This window comes from Myotis brandtii, unplaced genomic scaffold (assembly GCF_000412655.1).
Source record: "Myotis brandtii unplaced genomic scaffold, ASM41265v1 scaffold160, whole genome shotgun sequence".
Lineage (NCBI taxonomy): Eukaryota > Metazoa > Chordata > Mammalia > Chiroptera > Vespertilionidae > Myotis > Myotis brandtii.
In genome coordinates, this window is record NW_005355833.1 from 1,026,930 (window position 1) to 1,046,011 (window position 19,082).

Genomic DNA, 19,082 nt, shown 5'->3' on the forward strand with positions numbered 1-19,082 from the left:
AGGCCCGGGTGCGGCCCCAAGACAGAGCCTGAGTTTCGAGGGCTCTGGGGACCTTTGGCACGCCCCCCCCCCCTTTCTGGGCCCTGGGCTCGGGGCCAGACCGCCGTGGGGCTGAGTTGCCTCAGCCCCAAAGGAGGGATTAAGCTCCCACTCACCATCCATAGGCTTTTGAGGCTGGAGGGAGCCTCAGTTCTCCCATCCGTGAAATGGGTTAACCGCAGCTCTGGATGCGATGAGATGTGCCTAGGCCACCCTCGCCCCCATGCTCAGCATATAATGGGTGCTCCGTTTCCTTTCACTTGCTAGGGAAACAGGCGCTCAGTCACCCATGCCTTCTGTCTACACATACGGGTTGCACACCTACGCACCAGGCACGGTGTGAGGCCTGGGGTTATAGTGATGAGTGAGACAGATAAAAGCTGACACTCTCAGGGGAGACCAGCAGTACACAAATACATACACACCGGATAAGACAATGCCTCCGATGGTGGTAGGTGTCAGGGAGGAAAATGCAGGGTGAGGGGAGTTCTGTGGGAGTGGGAGGGGGGGTTCTATTGCAGACTCCGTGGTCCAGGAAGGAAGGTCTTCAGGAAAAGTGCCCTTTGAGCCGAGGCCCGAGTGAAGTGTGGCAGTGAGCAAGGCAGTAGTTGTCTAGGTAGGGGGAGGCCTTTTGGAAAAAGCAAACGGCAGGTGCAAGGCCCTGGCCCCCCTCCTGCCTGCCCCTTATGGGAGACTTCATCTCTCAGGGTCCCGGGCTCCCCTCTCTCCACCAACCTGCAGGAGGGACGCGTGAAGAGTAGACCTGGAGTCAGGCCCGGTTTTAAATCCTGGCCCTGCTGCTCATTAGCGGGGTGACCTTGCACCAGTCACTTAACCTCTCTGAGTGGCAGTTCTCCCCTCTGTCAAATGAGGAGCGTAATGGTGTGTTCCTCAGAGGTTCGTGTGAGGCTTCCGTGAGGTGACACGGGCGTGCGGCAAGCCCCGCGCGGGTGTACTTATGCGCTCAGATGAAGGGCCTGCGGGGTCCCGAGGAAGACCCTGGTTTTCTTCATCTGAAAATTGGGTCTCTCTCTGACTTGGAGTGAAAAGTGGACGTACCCTTTCCCCGTCTTGGTGGTGACGGGGAGACAAGTAGCAGAAGTCGGAGCAGCTTGACAGACTCTGGGAGATGCTTCCCAGTTGTGGTCTGGTGTTGGCCACCCGCTGGGACTCAGGGCCCTGTTTATGTAGAGAGAAGCAGTAGCACACAATCCCCCCCACGCCCCCTCTCCCCGCCCGCATTGTCCAAGTCTCAGCCAGGCATTCAGCTGGGTTCAGAGAAGAAAGCTCAGCTGGTCCAGGTCAGGGCAAAGCCGTGACATTGGTTACGTTCATATTTCATGTCCTGACCCCCTTCCCATCCCTTGCTCTCTCTCCCTGCCACCCTGGCTAAACCTGCTCTTCCTTGGGAACGGATGGAGGTCACATCATCAGACCGGAGGGAGGAGTTCAGTCCTTGGAGCTAGTTCTCCCTCATTTGACACATGGGGAATCCGAAGCCCAGAGAGGGCAGAACTTTTCCAGCGAACACACAGCCGTCCTGGGGTTTGATCCTTTATGCCAGCAGACCTTTGCTCTAAGGCTGTGTCTCCACTGTACTTCAGGCCAAATCCCACCTCTTTTAAAGAAGGAAGGAACCGAGGCTCAGAGCAGTAATATGAATTCACAAAGGCTTCCCAGACCAGCAAGTGGCAGTGGAGAGGAGAGTGTATTCTATTCAGGGGCAGAGGAGAGGTGGGAATCTCCCGGGACCCCTCCAGGGTAAAGTCATTTGGGGAAATCTGTGGCTATTGGCTCCCCCTTCTTATCCCAGGAATCCTCTGTTTCTCCATCCTGAAGGGCCAGCCCAGCAGGTACCCGATGCACATCGGTGCCTTTGTCCGGCTGGCTCCATGGAGAGCCAGCTGTGATGGCTGAGCTGCAGCAGTGCCTGGAGGCCACCGTGGCCAGGCTGGGTACCACTTCACTCTCCCCAGGTCTCTAGACCAATGCCCTGGCAGGAGCTTTATCTCAGACCTTGAACATAGCAGCCAGATCTGGCACCAAATGCCCCTCTTGGCCTGTAACTTTTGCCACCACTTGCAATATGGGACTGCTTTCATTCATTCATTCACTCATTCATGCTTCATTCAACAAGTATTTCTGGAGAGCCTATCAGTGCCAGGCCCTGCTCCACACGTTGAAGGTGGAGCAGCAAACAAGATGATGAGGCCTGGCCCTCTGGAGCTCACCTTCAAGACCAGGGGACAGGCAATCAACAAATTGACACAAAGTATTAGGTCAGATGAAGGTGAAAGGTGAGGGGACAGCGTGTGATGGGGGTGCTCAGAGGCCACCGCGGAGGGCGGGTGCAGAAGTTCTGAAGGAGGGAGCTAAAGGAAGAAAGGGCATGAGGCTCCTAGGAACATGGTTGGCGTTTTCAGCGGACGGCAGGGAAGACAATGTGGCTGGAGTGAGTGGGGGAGGGAGAGAGGACGTGAGATGGAGAGCAGAGGGGCGGGACTGTGAGTGCCCTTGATGGCTCCTGGTCGGCCCGCTTGTTCTGCCCTGGGTGGAGCTGTGCCCTCCTGAGGCAGCCTGGGCATCCTGAGGAAGTGATTACAGAGCGGTCACCCCTATTGGCTTCCCTCCACCCTTGCACCCTCCACCTGCTCTAAAAATCAGGATTAGAAAGAGCAGCAAGGAAGCTGACTTCCCCTGAAAAGAATTTGGAGTCAGAAATCTCTGGATTCCAGACCAGGCTCCACTACTTAGTAACTGCGTGAGTTTGGATGAGCCGCTTAAACTCTCTCAACCTCCACCTCCTATCTGCAAAACAGGGCTAAGCACACCTGCCTACGCAGCGTTAAAAGCTGAGCGTGCCCACCCTCTGGCCCACAGGCGCACTCCTAGGGACGTAAGCGAGGGAAACCAATGCACGTGTGCAAAGGCACGGGCCAGGCGTCCCTGGGGGTTGGTCAGCGTGGCCCTAACGTGGACTCAACTCTGAGTCCTTCAGCAGAAGAACGGCTACATGAGGTCTGGTGATGCATGCGGTGGGGCATACATAACAATACCATCTACAAAGACACTAGTATACGTTATCCCATGAACATGAAGTTCAGGTAAAGCTAATCAATGGTGAAAGTGGTCACCCCTGTGGGGTGCTGACGGGCCGGGGACTGGAGGGAACTTTCTGGCACGCGGTGTTTTATATCATGATCTGGTCAGAGTCGCACAGGTTTATGTGCATGTAAAAGTTCGTTGGACTTGAATTCCATAAACAATTTGAGAGTCGTGTGCGTTGTGCTATGTATGTTATATTTCAATAAAAGGTAAAATGGGGGAAAGTATACTGCCTACATAGCTGGTGAAGGGTAAATGAGACAGATTGGAGTTGTGTCTGTCTCGGAATAGGCCCTTGGGAACATTCCCTGCTTCCCTGGTGCCGCTCTGAGGGACCAGGAGGGCCCTCCAGCGCCCAGGCCCCTGCCTAGCCTGTCCCTCCATGGAACAAACATTAGCTTGGGTCAGACGATGCTGTGCTGTTGGAATTGAGGGATGAAATGGGGCTGGGTCTTTTTTGTGGGGGGAAAGGGGGATTATTTTTCCTGTTGCTTTGTGTTGAGAAAATTCTTGTTTTTATCATTAAATATGGCAACTTACTTGTGCTCAGATCCCCAGGCCTGGTGTGTGCAGAAAACGCTGGAGTGGGAAGCGCTCAGCTTTCCTAGCCTGGGGCCTAATTGATGGCATTGAGAGCAACACACTCTCTCTGCTTGAGGATCCCAGATCCCCTCTGACACGGAGTGGCAGAGCCCCACCCCTCCGCCTCCCATGAGCCCACATACAAACTGCTCCCAGGATCACTCGCTGGGGACAAGGTACCGGTTCCACCTTCCCACCCTGTCCGAAGTCACTGTCCCAAGCCCAGAGAAGGGCGTGACTTCCCAGAAGCCACACAGGAAGTCTGCAGCAGCGTCAAGCCAGACCATGCAGAGGGCAGGGTTGGAGGCGGCAGGCCTGGGCTCGGCCATGCTCTCCCCTCCTGCCCATGGGGGCAAGACCCCTCCTGAGCAAAGGCGGGAGAGTGTGCCCTCCAGCTCTGAGGACAGAGGACATCTATGACAGTAATGGGGGCACTTTTATTATTAACTCGGCACGGAGGGCTGGGCTCCTCTCTCATGTACTGTCCAAGGTGAGTCCCATGGTCTCAGCTCCTTCTATCTCAGGGTCACAATCTAGGATCCACCTGCCCTTGGTGCCACTCCTTGCCTTGCTTCCCATAGAAATATCACAGGCAACCCCTGTTTGCAACCTGCGTGATCTTGGTTTGAATCCGGCTGGCCCGTGCTGGGTGTGCCATGGGCGTGGCCTGAGGGAGACTCCAGAGATGAATGGGGCCCACCCCGGGGCCAGTACAGACTCTGTTTCTCCCTTTTGACCTCCTCAGGTGTCAGTTTCCATGTAACCTTGCCCCACCCCAATCCTCTCTCCTCGCCTGTTCTGCTTCCTCGCCCCCCACATCACTGGCTTGTAGTTACCTGTTGATTGGTCTGCCTTTTCCCTCAGGACTGTACGCTTCCCGAGGGTAGGAGCTGTGCCTCTTTTATTCACCACGGGGCCCCTGGAGTCTGGCACAAGGAATAGTCGATCTTTGAGAGAAGAATGAGTGAATGAGTAAGAGCTGCTCTGGCGGAGATATAGACAGCAGGGCAGGCAGGGCTGATTCCGGGGTGTGTGTGCATGTGTGTGTGTGTGTGTGTGTGTGTGTGTGTGCCACTTGCGCTGAGCCTGTGGTTGCACAGGTTTCAGAGGGAGCTGGCTGGGGGAGTGGAGGGCAGGAGGACTCTTTTGAAGCCTAGGCACCTGGGAACGCAGGCTCCCCTGTTATGAGCGAGAGGCCTGCCTGTGAAAATGTGTGCAGTCCCCGCACTGGTGAAGGGTCCTGGGCCCACAGGACCGGAGACCTGGGTCCCCACAGCGCTCCACGCGGAGCCAGGAGAGCATTCCTCCTCGCAGAGAGGGAAGGAGCCCAGGCCTCTCCCTCCAGGCACACGGGCCCTGGGCCGGGGACTCTCCCTGTGGCTTCTCTCCCCGGAGGCCCTAGAGAGCCTCTAGCCCAGGCCTCAGGGAGAGCCAGAGGCCTGCCCTGGGCCACACAGCAAGAAGCAGAGCTGGAACGCACTCCAGGCTGGGACTTGGTCTAGGCCTGGGGCCTCCAGCACCCCCACACCCCCTGCCTCCTCCAGCCTACCATGTGTAAGGGCCTTATTCGGGTTGGTCAGCACAGGGAAGGCAGCCCCAAACCTGGACCTCACACTCTCCCTGCAGTTAACCGGGGAGCCCACGTCCCCCTGCGTCTCCGGGAGCAGGACTGTGGTGGACAGCGGAGGCGGAGTCTCTCTTGGCGGTGCCCGCAGCCCACACCTGCTCACCTGAGCCGCGCTCAGGACGCTGTGAGGCCTGACTTCAGAAACGACGCCCATTCTCTGGGCCTTGGCAAAGGTGACTTCTGACCCCCCCTCAGACTGGAGGTTCTGCTCATGGACCTCAGGTCTCAGCTCTGCGGCCCTTTGGGCCCCCGGTTGGCTCTGTGCTCCCCTGTACACCTCCGACTCCCGCCAGGCTCTCTAGTCTGGGGGCGGGGTGGGGGGGGGTGTCTGGGCTAGGTCAGGGCAGCTAGATCCCTAGCGCCCTCTTCCTGGAAGTTCCCAGGGTCATGGGCTGTGTCTTATTTGTCCCTGTGTCCTCTGTGCCCACCTTAAAGCCTGGCATCGAGTGGGCTCTTGTGACACGAAAGAGGTGGCTCAGGATGTCATTTGAGGGGCTCTAGGAAGAGATTCTAGCCACCCGGCCCTGCCCCCCAACTCCCCAGGAGCCACAGTTCTGGCATTCCAGTGGGAGAGGCACATTCCTTGACGGTCTCTTCCTGGAAATAAATCAGAGTATGAGTGTGTTCTTCTCTTGGGCCCGGAGGCCCGAGGAGAGGGGGCTGCCAGCCTGGTCCCCGCCTCTGGAAGAGAAGGGCTGAGATCCCGGGGAGGCGCTGACCTCTGGGGACAGGCGTGGGCTGCCGGGCCCTTGGGGCTGGTGAGAATAGCAGGGCTTGTCTGGGAGGGAGCCTCCGACAGACGCTTTATCAGGCCCTGTCGCCAGCGTTATCTGTGGCTTCTCAGCAAAGAAGGAGCCACAGTCCTCAACCAGCCTCAGACCACTCCAGGCCTGGAACAAAGCAGCCGAGTCAGCTGGCAGCACCACGGTTCCCCGGCTCCGACCGTGGGCTCCGCAGCCTCGGGGCCCACGTGGGGTGTTCAGGGGGTGACTGGCCCAGCCTGGCGACGGCCCGTCTGCTGGGACTCCCCCGCCGAGTGCCCGCCGCCACAGGACCACCTCCCTGGGGCCTGTCTGGAGAATGTGGATGGGGCACCGGGTCACCCGGCCCCTCCAGGGCCTCGCCGAAATGTCAGCCACAAAGGACGGGAGACAGAGGGCCCTGTCCAGGAACAAGGGCCAAGTGTTGGTGTGGGCTGAGGGCTGGGGCTGGGCTGGTCAAATGTTTACTTGGAATGGTTTGAGTGGGCACCCTCGGGCCACAGGGGCAGCTGGCGCCTGGCATGGAGCCTGTCTACCCACCACCATGGGGCACTGCAAGGATTCAGACCCATCCCAGATGGGCACACATCCAAAGGCACCCAGAGGGACTGCCAGCCGAGGCCTTGGCATGGTCACTCCCTCCCAGGCCCTGCCCGCTGTGGGGAGAGAAGGAGCTAGGCGGGCTGGCTGAGCCCCTCGTTCTGGAAGCACCTGCTTCTCTGGCTCCCTGCGGGCGGCCATGCCTGGTTGGGCAGGTTGTGCACTCGCCACGGAAGCAAGTGGGCCCCAATACTCGCCGCTGGGCAGGAGCTGCCGCAGCCAGAGGGTGCTTTTTTGCAACTGTTTGCTAGGAAGGGGCCGCTCTGTGTGGTGGGCGCTTGGGGACATTAACATGACAGGTTCTCTTGGTAGGTGCTCATGATTTCTTAGGGGTAGGTTGCCAGATAGAATACAGGGCTCCCAGTTGGATTTGAATTCAGCTAAATCAGTGGTTCTCAACCTTCTGGCCCTTTAAATACAGTTCCTCATGTTGTGACCCAACCATAAAATTATTTTCATTGCTACTTCATAACTGTAATGTTGCTACTGTTATGAATCGTAATGTAAATATCTGATATGCAGGATGGTCTTAGGCGACCCCTGTGAAAGGGTCGTTCAACCGCCAAAGGGGTCGCGACCCACAGGTTGAGAACCGCTGTGCTAAATAATGACAAGTTAAAAAAAAAAAAAAAAAGGTAGCCCTGGCTGGTTTTGCTCAGTGGTTTGCAGACCGAAGGGTTTAGGTTTTGATCCCCGCCTCTGGTTGGGGCGCCTGTGGGAGGCAACCAGTTGTGTCTCTCTCACACTGATGTTTCTCTCTCTCTCCTCTCCTCTCTCTAAAGATCAATGGAAAAAGTATCCTCGGTGAGGATTTAAAAAATAAGTAATTATGTCCCATGTAATATTGCAGTGTCATGAAGGGTTGATGAGATCTGGTCATATCAGACCTCGCTCCACCCCCCACTCCTACCGCCACCCCCACCCCACCCGCACAAAGGGCCCTAGGGGTGTGAAGGAGAGTGAGGGAAACGGAAGTGTGGCTGGAGGGGAGCCTGAGAGGTAACAGGCGCGAGATGGAGCCTGGACTCGGAGGCCCGGGTACTTTGAGTGAGATGGGGGTCCTCTGGACTGGAGGGATTGAGCCCAGGACTCATGTGGGAACAGGCTCCCTCTGGTGGCCGTGTTGAGAATAGGCTGGAGGGTCATGGCCCAGGCTGGCTGACCTGTGAGGTCACTGCAGCCGTCCAGGTCAGTGAGCAGGCCGCCGGAGAGAAATGGCTGATTCTGGGCATAGGGACTGTTTGTTATGGAAAACGGCAAGCACGCACAAATAGTACAGGGAACTCCCGTGTCCTCAACACCCACTCCAGCCATCATCAGCTCATAGCCAGTATTGTTTCAGGGAAACCTTTCGTCCCTCCTGGAACCTGGATTATTTTGAACCCAGATATGGTATCATTTCATCCATAAATATGTCAGCATGTGTCACGAAAAGATAAGGCCTGGAAAAGAGTTTGAGGCAGGTGCTACCAGGAATTTGCTCAAAGGCCCCATGAAGCCCATGGCTGTCAGCTCCCCACCTCTCCTAAAGCTTTCTAGTGATTCTCTCCTCAGGCCTTCTCTCTCCCGCCCCTCTGTCTGCATCGTCTCCTAGCATGAGGCTCCTCCGTCTGGGGTCTTGGGATGCTGGCATGGACTCCCCATTGGATACTCCTGTCTTCTCCCCAGACCTCACAGCCACCCCAAACCTCTCCTTTTTCTGGTCACTTGATTACAGGATTGTCCAGGGTCTGGCACAGAGGTTTCCTATTCTCTCACAAAGACCACCACCCACTGGGAAGTCAGGAAATGCAGGCACCCTAGAGGAATGTGGGGGGAGCTCCTGGGAAGTCAAAGAATGAGGTGCAAGGACACAGATTCAGACATAAAAACTCTAATAGGGAGGCCCTTTGCTTTCCTGAAGGCCACCCCCTCCAGGAAGCAGCCGGGCTCTGCCTCTGATTTACTGGGAGCCTTTGGATCGGTCCCTTCCCTCTCTGGGCCTGGTCATGCACATTTCTACCGGCTCCCCTCCTCTCAGATCTGCCTCCCCAGCGTTCCTGGGATGGAAGAGCTGAGGGGCAAAGCTGGACCTGGGAGAAGCTGCCGGGAACATGCCGACTCGACCCAGCTACGCCCACACACTAATGGCCAGAGTAGTCGCACTTTACAGGAGAGGAGGGTGAAGGGCAGGAAGGAAAGACACGTCATTAGGGTCCCCCAGTTTGTAGGCAGTGCAACCAGGACTTGAGTCCAAGGCCAAATCCTCAGAGTGGGTGCCCAGGTGTCTCCAGGTTTTTGAGGCCCCACCCCTGGGCGGGGGCCTCCTCAGCAGGCCCAATAGGCCCAAGCAATCTGGATTCCTACCCCTCAGCCCCTCAGAGCCTCCTCCGTGTGGCTCTGGAAGGTGGGCTCACCTTCCTAATTGGTTCATTTTCACTCACCAAGATCCTCCTGCCGGCTGGGCTCAGTGGGCACCAAGCACACTAATGCATTTCTCTCCTTTAAGCCTCACAACAGCTGAGTAGAGTGCTATGACCATTTTACAGATGTGAAAATTGACGCTCAGAGAGGTGCAGTGAGCTGCCCAATGCCACGCAGCTCTGCAGTGGGAAAAACAGGGTCGAAACCAGAGATCTCTGACTCTAAGTGCTCCTTCCCTTACATTGCAAGAACTGGCGTAGACAGTACATGTCTAATAACCCACTGCCATTAGGTTGTCCTGGCTTCAGGCATCCTTTTTGCACATAACTCCTCTGTCCTGTTTCACCTGCTGGTATGTGCTCACACTGACCTTTCTAATAACCGTGGGAGGCAGGTATGCCGTCCTCTCAGCCTTTACAAGTGAAGTGCCACACATGCCCCTGGGAAGACTGTGTTTTGAAACTTCCTGAAATTTCCCAAGTCTTGTTATCTTCCCTAGAGCTGCCCACCAATACTTATGTTCTTCTAGCGCCCCCTACAGCCCGTCAACGACATTGAATCGCCCTGCTGGGTCCTTTAGGACATTTTTCTTGAAAATTGTTTTTTCCCTTTTTAACCCAGTACCTCCCTCCGTTGGCACATCTGGGCCCTCCCATCACAAGTTTGGACCCACCTTGTCCCTTCTTGCTCCTCATACGTAGCAATAGTTAGAGCAGGTTTACCTCTGTAACTTCGTCTTCAAGAAACCATGATATTATTAAGTCTCAAAACATCGGGGAGGTCGTCAAGCTTGGGAACCACAGAATGAGTCTGGTTTTCCCCAGTCTGGGAACCCTTGGGGTCCGGTCAGTGTTACCCCATCAGGTTAGACTAAGGGTCTTCCAGGACAGGGACTGTGTCTCCCCTATAGCACCCACCCATGGGGACAGGCCCTTCAGGGCAACGACTGATGCAGTGACGGGGAAGAGGTGGCTCTGGGCTCTGCCCACCAGTGAGCCGGCTTCAGCAATTACCCTCTTGGGGCTGATCTTGTTTCATCATCCCACCCTCCACCATGGCCAATTTTTTTTAAAGCAAATCCTGGCTGTCTGTGGGGAGCTGATATAGGGTTAAGCCTCGGACTGACCTGTGGGCAAAGTCACAAACAATTCCCAGCTTAGAGGGCACAGTCCTCTTAGCATAATTAGGCTTGACCTTATGAGGCTCCCTAGATCTTATCTGGGAAGCTAATGGGCTGAGGGAAGTGCAACAAGAACAAAAACAAGTGAAACTCACAAGAACAGTGTAAACAAGTGAAACTCACAAGAACTGTGTAACTATGGAAACCACTACCTTGTTTACCGCTCACTATAAAATAAAGGCTCAGCTTGCCTTGGGATCTTTTTCTGTGGCCTCAGCCAGGCACAGGGAAGATCCACGGAGACTAAGGAAAGCTAGAGAGTTCTGAACGCTGTCCCCGTGTAAATCATTCTTCACCGACTCCGTCCACACCTTTGGGACCCCCTGGACCCCATGGGGCTGGACCCCAGCAGCTGTCCTATCATTTCATTCATAAATATTCAATATTATCTCACCTAAAATGTGCGCCGTCGTCACAGCTAATATCAGCTACCTAGCCAGTGCTCATGTTTTCCTCATTATCTCATGAATGGCAGAATTATTTTTTGTCTTTTACATCTTGTTTGTTTGGATCAGGCTGCAAATAAGGTGCACACACTGTGATTGGCTGGTGGGTCTTGCAGTAACTTTGCTTGGAAGTCATTTGGAGTGGTTCTTCTCTGTGTGGTTCTACCCCTAACTTAATGCACTCATGTATTTGCTTCATTTTGCTTGTGGGTTTTATGAATTTATTTAAAAATTTTAAATTTTTATTTATGGTTTCAAAGTCTATCATACAAAATAAAGAACATTTAGGCCTTAGCCGGTTTGGCTCAGTAGATAGAGTGTCGGCCTGTGGACCGAAGGGTCCTGGGTTTGATTCTGGTCAAGGGCACGTACCTTGGTTGCAGGCTCTTCCCTGGCCCAGGCCCTGGTCGGGGTACATGCAGGGGGCAACCAATTGATGTGTCTCTCTCACATCCATGTTTCTCTCTGTCTTCCCCTCTCCCTTCCCCTCTCCGTAAAAATCAATGGAAAAATATCCTTGGATCAGGATTAAAAAAATAAAAAATAGTATTTAGAAAGCTCTTTTATTTATGCTCCCCTCACCCACTCCCCCTCCCCATAACTATTTATTTTTAAAAAAGTATGCTTTATCCTTTCATCGATCTATATAGATCTATATACACATACTGGTATATATAAAATACATACATATGTGCATATGTATTTGTGTCCCTCCCCGCTTTTCTCAGGTAAGTGTTGACCTGCAATGGCACTGTCCTCCCCTTGCTTTATTCATGGTTCGCTTCGCCTGTGATCCCGCCTGCAGCAGTCAGTCTATCAAGATTTCCCTTGTTCTCCTTTACAGCTGGAACCCTCCCTTGTGCTGCCAGCCACAGTTCCCTGCTGATGGACCTCTTCCTTGTTTTCAGTCTTTTGCTTTTACTAATTGAGGTGCAATAACAACCCTTCTGCTCACATCGTTCGGTCTATCTGCTGGAGTAGATTCCCAGCAATGGGATTCCCGAGTCACAGGTTGAATATACTCACAATTCTGCTGGCTTTTGCCAAAATGTTCTGCAAAGGGATTGCACTATTTTGCATTCCCATCAGCTACCTAGAGGAGCGCTGGTCTCCCCACTCCCTCCCCAGCAGAATGCGCTGCCAAACGTTTGGACTGTTGCCAATCTGATAGGTGGGAAATGGTATCTTCAATTTGCATTTCTTTTATTTGAGCAATGTTGATCATCTTTCCAATGGTGATGGCCTTTTTGCATTTCTCTTTCTGTGAATTGTCTGGTAAGATTTTTAGCTCACTTTTCTAGGAGTGTGTTGGTTTTTTCCTTCCCCGTGTTTAGACACTCTTTATAAATTAGAGGCATTAGTGCCTTCTCTGTGATAAACTTTCAGATATTTCCCCCCAGTTGACCATTTGTCTTATTTCTTTATTTGTTCATTTGTTTATTCATTCATCTCAGGCTGCTGGATGCTGGGGATACGGCTATGAGCAGGGTGGCCCTGAGGGCTGCTCGGCCTTCGACAGATCACAGACCTTCTCCCTCTTCCCCGGGGGTCCTTTGCGCCCTGACCCCTCTCCTGCCACTCAGTGACCCCCCAGTCTCCGCTCAGTGAAGGACAGCTTAAGTCTGATGATCTCTGTATCTTCCTCCACATGCCTGGCACCTGATGAGCAAGGGAGGGAATGAATGAATGAATGAATCTTGTTAGGATAAAACAACTTTTCAGCCTGGGAAGCCAAGTCAGAGGGAAGCGTGGAGAAGCACCTTCAGGATCAAGGTTTCTTCACCCCTCGCATTCTCTTCAGACCTAACTTGGGTCAGATTAGCCCCTTTCAAATTGCTTGCAGACAGTATTTGATGCCCAATTTAAAAGGGTGTCTGCTTATTGTAAAAAAGTGTGGAAAATGCAGAGAAGAAAGAAGAACATAAAAATAACCCATTACACAGAGTAAACCACTGTGGTCATTTTGTTGTATTTTTATTTACCTGTCTTTTAAAAAATATTTTATTTTTATATATTCTATTTTATGCATACATATATATATATGTATATCCCTTAACATTATATCATACATATTTCCTCATGGTGTTGGATTTCAGCACATCATCATGATGTTAAATGACCGTGTAATATGCCATGAAATGAATGAATCATGTCCTACCTCTACCACTTAATCTCTCTGTGCCTCAGTTTCTTCATCTGTCATATGGAATAGTAATTGCTTCCCTGTAAGTTCCTTGTGAGGGTTAGTTGTGAATCATATGCATGGTAAGCACTTGGTGAGTGTCAGACATTGTCATCATCATCATTGTTACTATTTTTCCTAATTGTGGACATTTAAATCCTAACTTTATTTTATTGCAGATAATACTGAAATGGACCTCCCTGTTCAGGGGAGTTCTATGGGTGCTTTACTCCCACCCCCAAATTAAGTACATCAGCAGCAGGAGGCTGCTCGGCTGCGTTAGGACAGCAGGGGTTTGCCACCGGGAGCCTGGGAAGAGGCCATCCAGGCAGGGGAACAGCATCGGCAAAGGCTCAGGAGCTTGAAGGAACATGGGAGTTCTGATGTGCTCGGCGGGGCGGCAGCTCTTGTCCCTATTTTACCAATGGGATAGTTGAGGCCCAGGTAAGGGAAGTGACTTGTCAGATGACAGGGGTGGGGACCAGCCTTGTGCCTCCTGACTCCCAGAGTTGTGTTCCACCCTCCTGAAAAGCAACCGTGTGCTTGAGGAGGAGGAGGCGAAGAAAAGGAGCAGGAGGAGGGAGAATTTGGGCCTCAAGGAGTCCTCATACCTGTGAGCCCCTGCCTCGTGAAGGCTCAGCTGTCCGCACGGAGGTTGAGGCTAGACCAGCCGTGGGCAAACTACGGCCCTCGGGCTGGATCCGGCAGTTTGAAATGAATAAAACTAAAAAAAAAAAAAAAAAAGACGTACCCTTTTATGTAATGATGTTTACTTTGAATTTATATTAGTTCACACAAACACTCCATCCATGCTTTTGTTCCGGCCCTCCGGTCCAGTTTAAGAACCCATTGTGGCCCTCGAGTCAAAAAGTTTGCCCACCCCTGGCCTAGACTCAGCTCTGCCTCCACCTCTTCTCCCTGAGGTCTCTTCAATGCAGGCCTCGGGCTGGCCCGGTGGCTGGCAGGTCTCCTGAGGCCCCACCCTCACCTCCCACCCCTTCGACCCAACCCCTTGCAGACAAAGACTGAAAGCCATGGGCCCATTTCCAGTTATCGTCCAGAGCTTATCCTTAGGCAGCAGCTTGCCCTGTGTTTACTTTAAAAAGGAACTCATGTGACTGTGTATCAGCGGTCAAGAGGGAGGATCCTGCAAGGCCTAGGAAGAGGTGGGGGCTTGGGCAGCGTGGGGGTTTAGGACCTTAAAGGCCAAGCCAGCCTGGGGCATAGGCCCTGACAAGCAAAGCTGAAGGGCTCCTGAATGTTTTCCAAAATCTCCAACCTCTCCACTGCTGCCAGTTCCCATTCAAGGTCCACCATTAGAATGGATTCTATAGAATCTCACAGGCCTCATAACCATCAGAAAATTCAAACTAATAATTCTTGGGATTACGGCTCTGAGGTTGAGAGCATTGTCTGCAATAGCAGCCTCCTTGCAAGCATTTCTGTGCGATTCTTTCACTTCCGCACACTGAAGAGCTCCTGCCCCCTGCTGTTTACAGGAGGTACTTCAAGGAATGGGAGGTGGTGGTCCCACAGTGGTGGAAGGAAGGGCCACTCTCTTGGCTTGGGAATCGTCTACTAGTAGGACTGGCTTTTCTCTGAAGGGCCGTTGTAAGTTAAACCTCCGATTCAGAACGTCTGAGTGGGAAGGGATCCCAGGGGTGCCTCGGCCATTCATTTCTCTTAAGGGCCAGAAAGAACACGGGGAGGCCTTGGAGAGGGGGAGGGACGTACCTCCAGCAGTTTGTAGCAGGACTGGGACTGGAACACAGGTCTCCTGATTTCAGCCCCGACTCTGTGGGACTGCGCCGTCTCCTCCCATCAAACAGCAGCGAGGAGACATTCAGCAGTGCGGCTGGAGGGGGCCAGGCAGTGAGCCAGGCACCAGCTCACAGTCCTTTACCCGTGAGGGGCTCCCAGAGGCCAGGGCTGAGGACATCAGAACAGATACTCATCTGAACTGCGGTGGGTGGTGGGCTGGCAGGGGTGGGTCCAGAGAGCTGTGGAGAACAGGGTGGAGAGAAACATCGGAAAGTTTCCAAAGAAAGTGACATAGGAGGGTGAAGGGACCTCACTCTCAGGGCCTCCCTGTCAGAGAAGGGGTGTTCCAGGAATGGGAGGAGCAAGGGCAGCGCCCCGGGAAAAGGAGGGAGATTTGCCCCACTCCCAGCTTGCAGTGGGATCCTAGTAAGAGTGTGGACATCCCACCAGGACATTTACACAGAGGTTGTTGGACATGGTGTATTTTAATCTAAAAGAGTGACCCTCTACTGGTGGAAAGGCAGGCACTGTGGTGGCTGGTGAGGAGAACCTCTCTGGAGAAGTGGGGATGTGAATGCCGTATGTGCTGGCATGTGGGGGTGTCTCTTTCTCGGTCTTAATTCTGTTGACTTGCAAATTGCAGTTTAAGAGCCATTTGCTCAGATCCAGCCGTTGAGGTGGCCACTCCCTTCTCCCTCACCTTGACCATAGCACCCTGCCCTCTGTGCATTGGTTTCCCCACGTGTGAAATGAGGCAGGTTGGACTTGTTGATCTCTACGGCACCTTCTGCTTAGGGCTGGTTCTCAGCCCAGTGTCAGACTCTCGCTTTGCTGGGGTGTTGGAGGCGCCCTCTGGTGGCTAATGTTGGCCATGCAATCTGGGAATGGGTCGGTGTATGAGTCAGTGCATGTGAGTGTGAGCGTGCCTGTGTATTGGGAGTGGTTACATAGGAGATGCGTGATAGGCTCATGACATATAGAATGAACAGTTTTCCTAACTCTCACCCCCTGATTAAAACACAGACAGAGCCCTGGCTAGAGTGTGGCTCAGTTGATTGGGTGTTGTCCCATGTACCAAAAGGTTTCCAGTTGGATTCCCAGTCCGGGCACATGCCCAGGGTGGGGGCTCAATCCCCAGTGGGGGGCATGTGGGAGGCAGCCAATCAATGCTTTGCTCTCACATCCGTGTTTCTCTCTCCCTCTCCCTCCCTTTCTCTCTCTCTCTAAAAAAAAAAATCAATAAAAAAAATCTTAAAAAAACACACAACACTGACAGAGAGATGGGGTGATATAAAATAAAGGCAAGGGCTGGCAAATCTTTCTGGGGTCTGCCCGGGCCACCCATCTCGCCAGTACACGTGGGAGCATTATTCCTGTGCTCAAAATACCATCCGTGTTGCCCCTCTGCTGAACAGGGTAAGTGTCAGATACCTGGCCAGGGTATTTAGGGTCCTCCAGAAGCTGACTCCTGCTTAGTCACTCCTATGGCGTAATCTTTAACGTTTCTCCTTTTTTTGTCCCACTCCAGGGGGACGCTCTCTCATCCTTTCCCATCGCCCAGCCTCTGCACATACTGGTTCTTTTTCTCAGAGTTTCCCACTGTCTCTAGTGCCCCCAGAATCTTTTAGGACTTGGCTAAATGCCACCTCCTCCTTGACTTTTCCATTTGGGTCTGAGCTCTCCTTCCTCGGAATCTGCTGGTCACTTCGTCTACATCTGTCTCCTGGAATGTAGAGAGTTTATAGAGTTTAACCGGGTAACTCAGGTCAAAGATGTCCAGTTCCGTAGCCCATCCCCGAGGACTGGTTCTACGTCTGCTTCACATCTAAGTCCTTCCTTTGGTGGCCAGGCCATCCTCTGCAGGGCCCTGGCTCCTGCTCCTCCCCTCCACCTTCTCTGTGCCCTCGTCTTTAGCCAGTAGAAGCGGCTCTCATGGAAGGAGGTCTGTTGGTAGAGAAGAAAGGCATGAGTCGTGGGCCAGACCTTCAGCATGCGAGTGACTGGCCAGAACACAGGCTCCAGCTACTGACAATGTGTAGGAGGCTGGTCTCTGGGTGCTCAGCATGAAGGATCAGACCCTGGCACTGCTGGCTCTTTCCTTCAAGGACAGAAGTAATAATGCAGCCCTAACAATAGAACCTCTGGCTATTTGTAGAAATCTGTGATTGCCACTTTGTTGTTCTCTGAAACATGAAATTCTCACACAATCCATTTATCAATGAGGAAATGGGATCAGAGAGGCTAAGTAACTTGCTCAAAGTCGCACAGCTCCGAGTGGGGAATACTCCAACTCAATTCTTCCTTCCCAAGCATCTCCAAACCTCGTGCCGTTCCTGGAGTACTCTGCTGTCACTGTGCCTTGCACATAGTGGGTGCTTGATGAATTCCTGGATCATAAGACACAAATGAATATATAACGGTCCCTTTCTGCTCTGCTTCCAACCTATCCTACACCCACACATTCACCTCTGATGTAGGAGGAGTCCCAGAACTGGGATTGCCTGAGATGGGAGCGGCTGCAGGGGCTCCAGGGTAAGGTGGCACCTGGGTCCCAGGAGGGGTGCATTCCCTGAGTCTGTGTGTTACGGAGTAACGGGTCCTGGGCAGGATGAGGACCGGCTCCCACTGTCCACGGCCCCAGCTGGTGTGTGTCCCATGGATGTCCTATCACTTCAGGAAGACACAGGGTGGTCCTGGAGCCAGGACTGGCCCGCAGGGTGAGGCCTGGAATTCATCCCACTTCTCTGAGAAGCAGACACCGAGGCAGGATTTGATGTGCAAGCGGTTTATTAGAGAGCAGATTTGTGAAGGGGAATGGGGACGAGGCTGGGGAGGCTGCGGTGCTTCAGACCTAGCTGCTGATCTGAACCAGGTGAAGGGGAGGAGGGAGGGAAGAAGGCAGGCTGAGCGGACGCATTTTGAATTGCAGAGCAGTTTTAAGGAAGTTTGGCCAGGCCCACGGGGAGCCCTCTAGCCCAGGTGCCTGTCAGAAGGTGCCGCCCGTCCTGGGAATGGGTCTGCTCCATATTCTGGCCGTGCCCATCACTGGCCAGCGGAGCCTGTGAATGCCGGTCGGGGAAGGGTGCCTCTTTCTCAGTCTTAGTGCTGCTGCCTTTCAAACTGCAGGTGAAGAGCCATCTGTCCAAGGCCAGCTGTTGATATGGCCACTCCTTCCCTCCCTCACCCTGACCACACCACCCCCTCTCTGAGCCTCAGTTTCCTCACAGGTAGAACAAGGCAGGTGGACTTACTGACCGTTTAGGCCCAGAGCGCAGCTGCTGAAGCCGTGGGTCAGTTCTGCTCCCCACAGTCAGAGATCTTAAGGGGTCTTCTCATGGCCTCCACGGCCTTCTGCCTGGCGGGGCCTCCTCCCACCAGCCTGGCCTCAGGACGCCCCAGGCCCACAGCTGCAGGGAGGGAGATGCACTTCCTGTGAAATCAGGAGAGAAAGAAGTTGATTGGCCCAGCCGGGTCGGGTGCCCAGTTCTGGCCCAATCAACTAGGTCAGAGGGCGGAGATACTTTCCTGGCTACCCACTGAGCAGGGCCTTGAGCCTGCTGGCTGAAGTGCAGGTGAGCACTGTGGGGTGTGGGCACTGGCAGGGGGGAGAGGCGGGTGAGACTCTCTTGCAAAACGTATCCTCGCAGCATGACACAGCCAGGGGCTCTTTTACCTCCGTGCTGGGGCCTGCACACTGCCTGGCCTCCAGGAGTGACCGTGTGGGCCTGCCTTGCTATTGCTCACCCCGAAAGGCTGACCTCTGCTGGCTGGACGGGCACCAGGTGGACTGATGGCCGCCGCCCCAGGGCACAAACATCCAGATCTGTCTTCCCTTCTGGCAGGAACCACTGAGGTTAAACAGCCCAGGCTCTAGTCTTGAGTTTGGGTCCCGGTCTCCCACTAACTTGAGCAAGTTCTTTCCTTCCTCTGGCCTCAGTTCCCTCATCTGTCAAGTGGGTAGCATCACACACAGCTGGTGGAGCAGCGGCTGTGTGGTGTGGAGGTTTGGGCCTCAACTTTCAAGCTGATTTGAATCCAACTTCTCCAGTTACTTGCTGTGTGACTTTGGGCAAGTGACTCAATCTCTCGAAACCTCAATTTTCCCATCTATAAAAGGGGACTGGAGAAGACTCTTTCGTTCTGGAAAAGGTAATGTGAGGAGTCAGAAAGCTCTGAGCATGGCATCTGGCATCAATCACTGTGATGTGACTGTGCTATCCAACATGCTGGGGTACACACATTCATCTCTTAACTTCATCCCTTCCCCAGACCCACTCCTCGCAGCTCCCTGGCTGATGGGTCAAGCAGTGATCAGTGGCAGGCCCACAGTGGGGACTCAGCCTTGCGTGAAGAGTGGGAAAGCATCGCACACCTTCTGCCTGGGTGGCCTCAACCT

At 53.6% G+C, this 19,082-nt stretch overlaps 1 long non-coding RNA gene across 1 annotated transcript; it reads left to right on the plus strand.

Annotated features, from left to right (window-relative positions):
• The first annotated feature begins 1,570 nt into the window (after nt 1-1,570).
• On the plus strand, nt 1,571-5,398 carry LOC106725397. Its single transcript, XR_001361280.1, has 3 exons — nt 1,571-1,800; nt 4,591-4,698; nt 5,353-5,398. It is a non-coding gene; the product is annotated as an uncharacterized LOC106725397 (long non-coding RNA).
• The last annotated feature ends 13,684 nt before the right edge of the window (nt 5,399-19,082 follow it).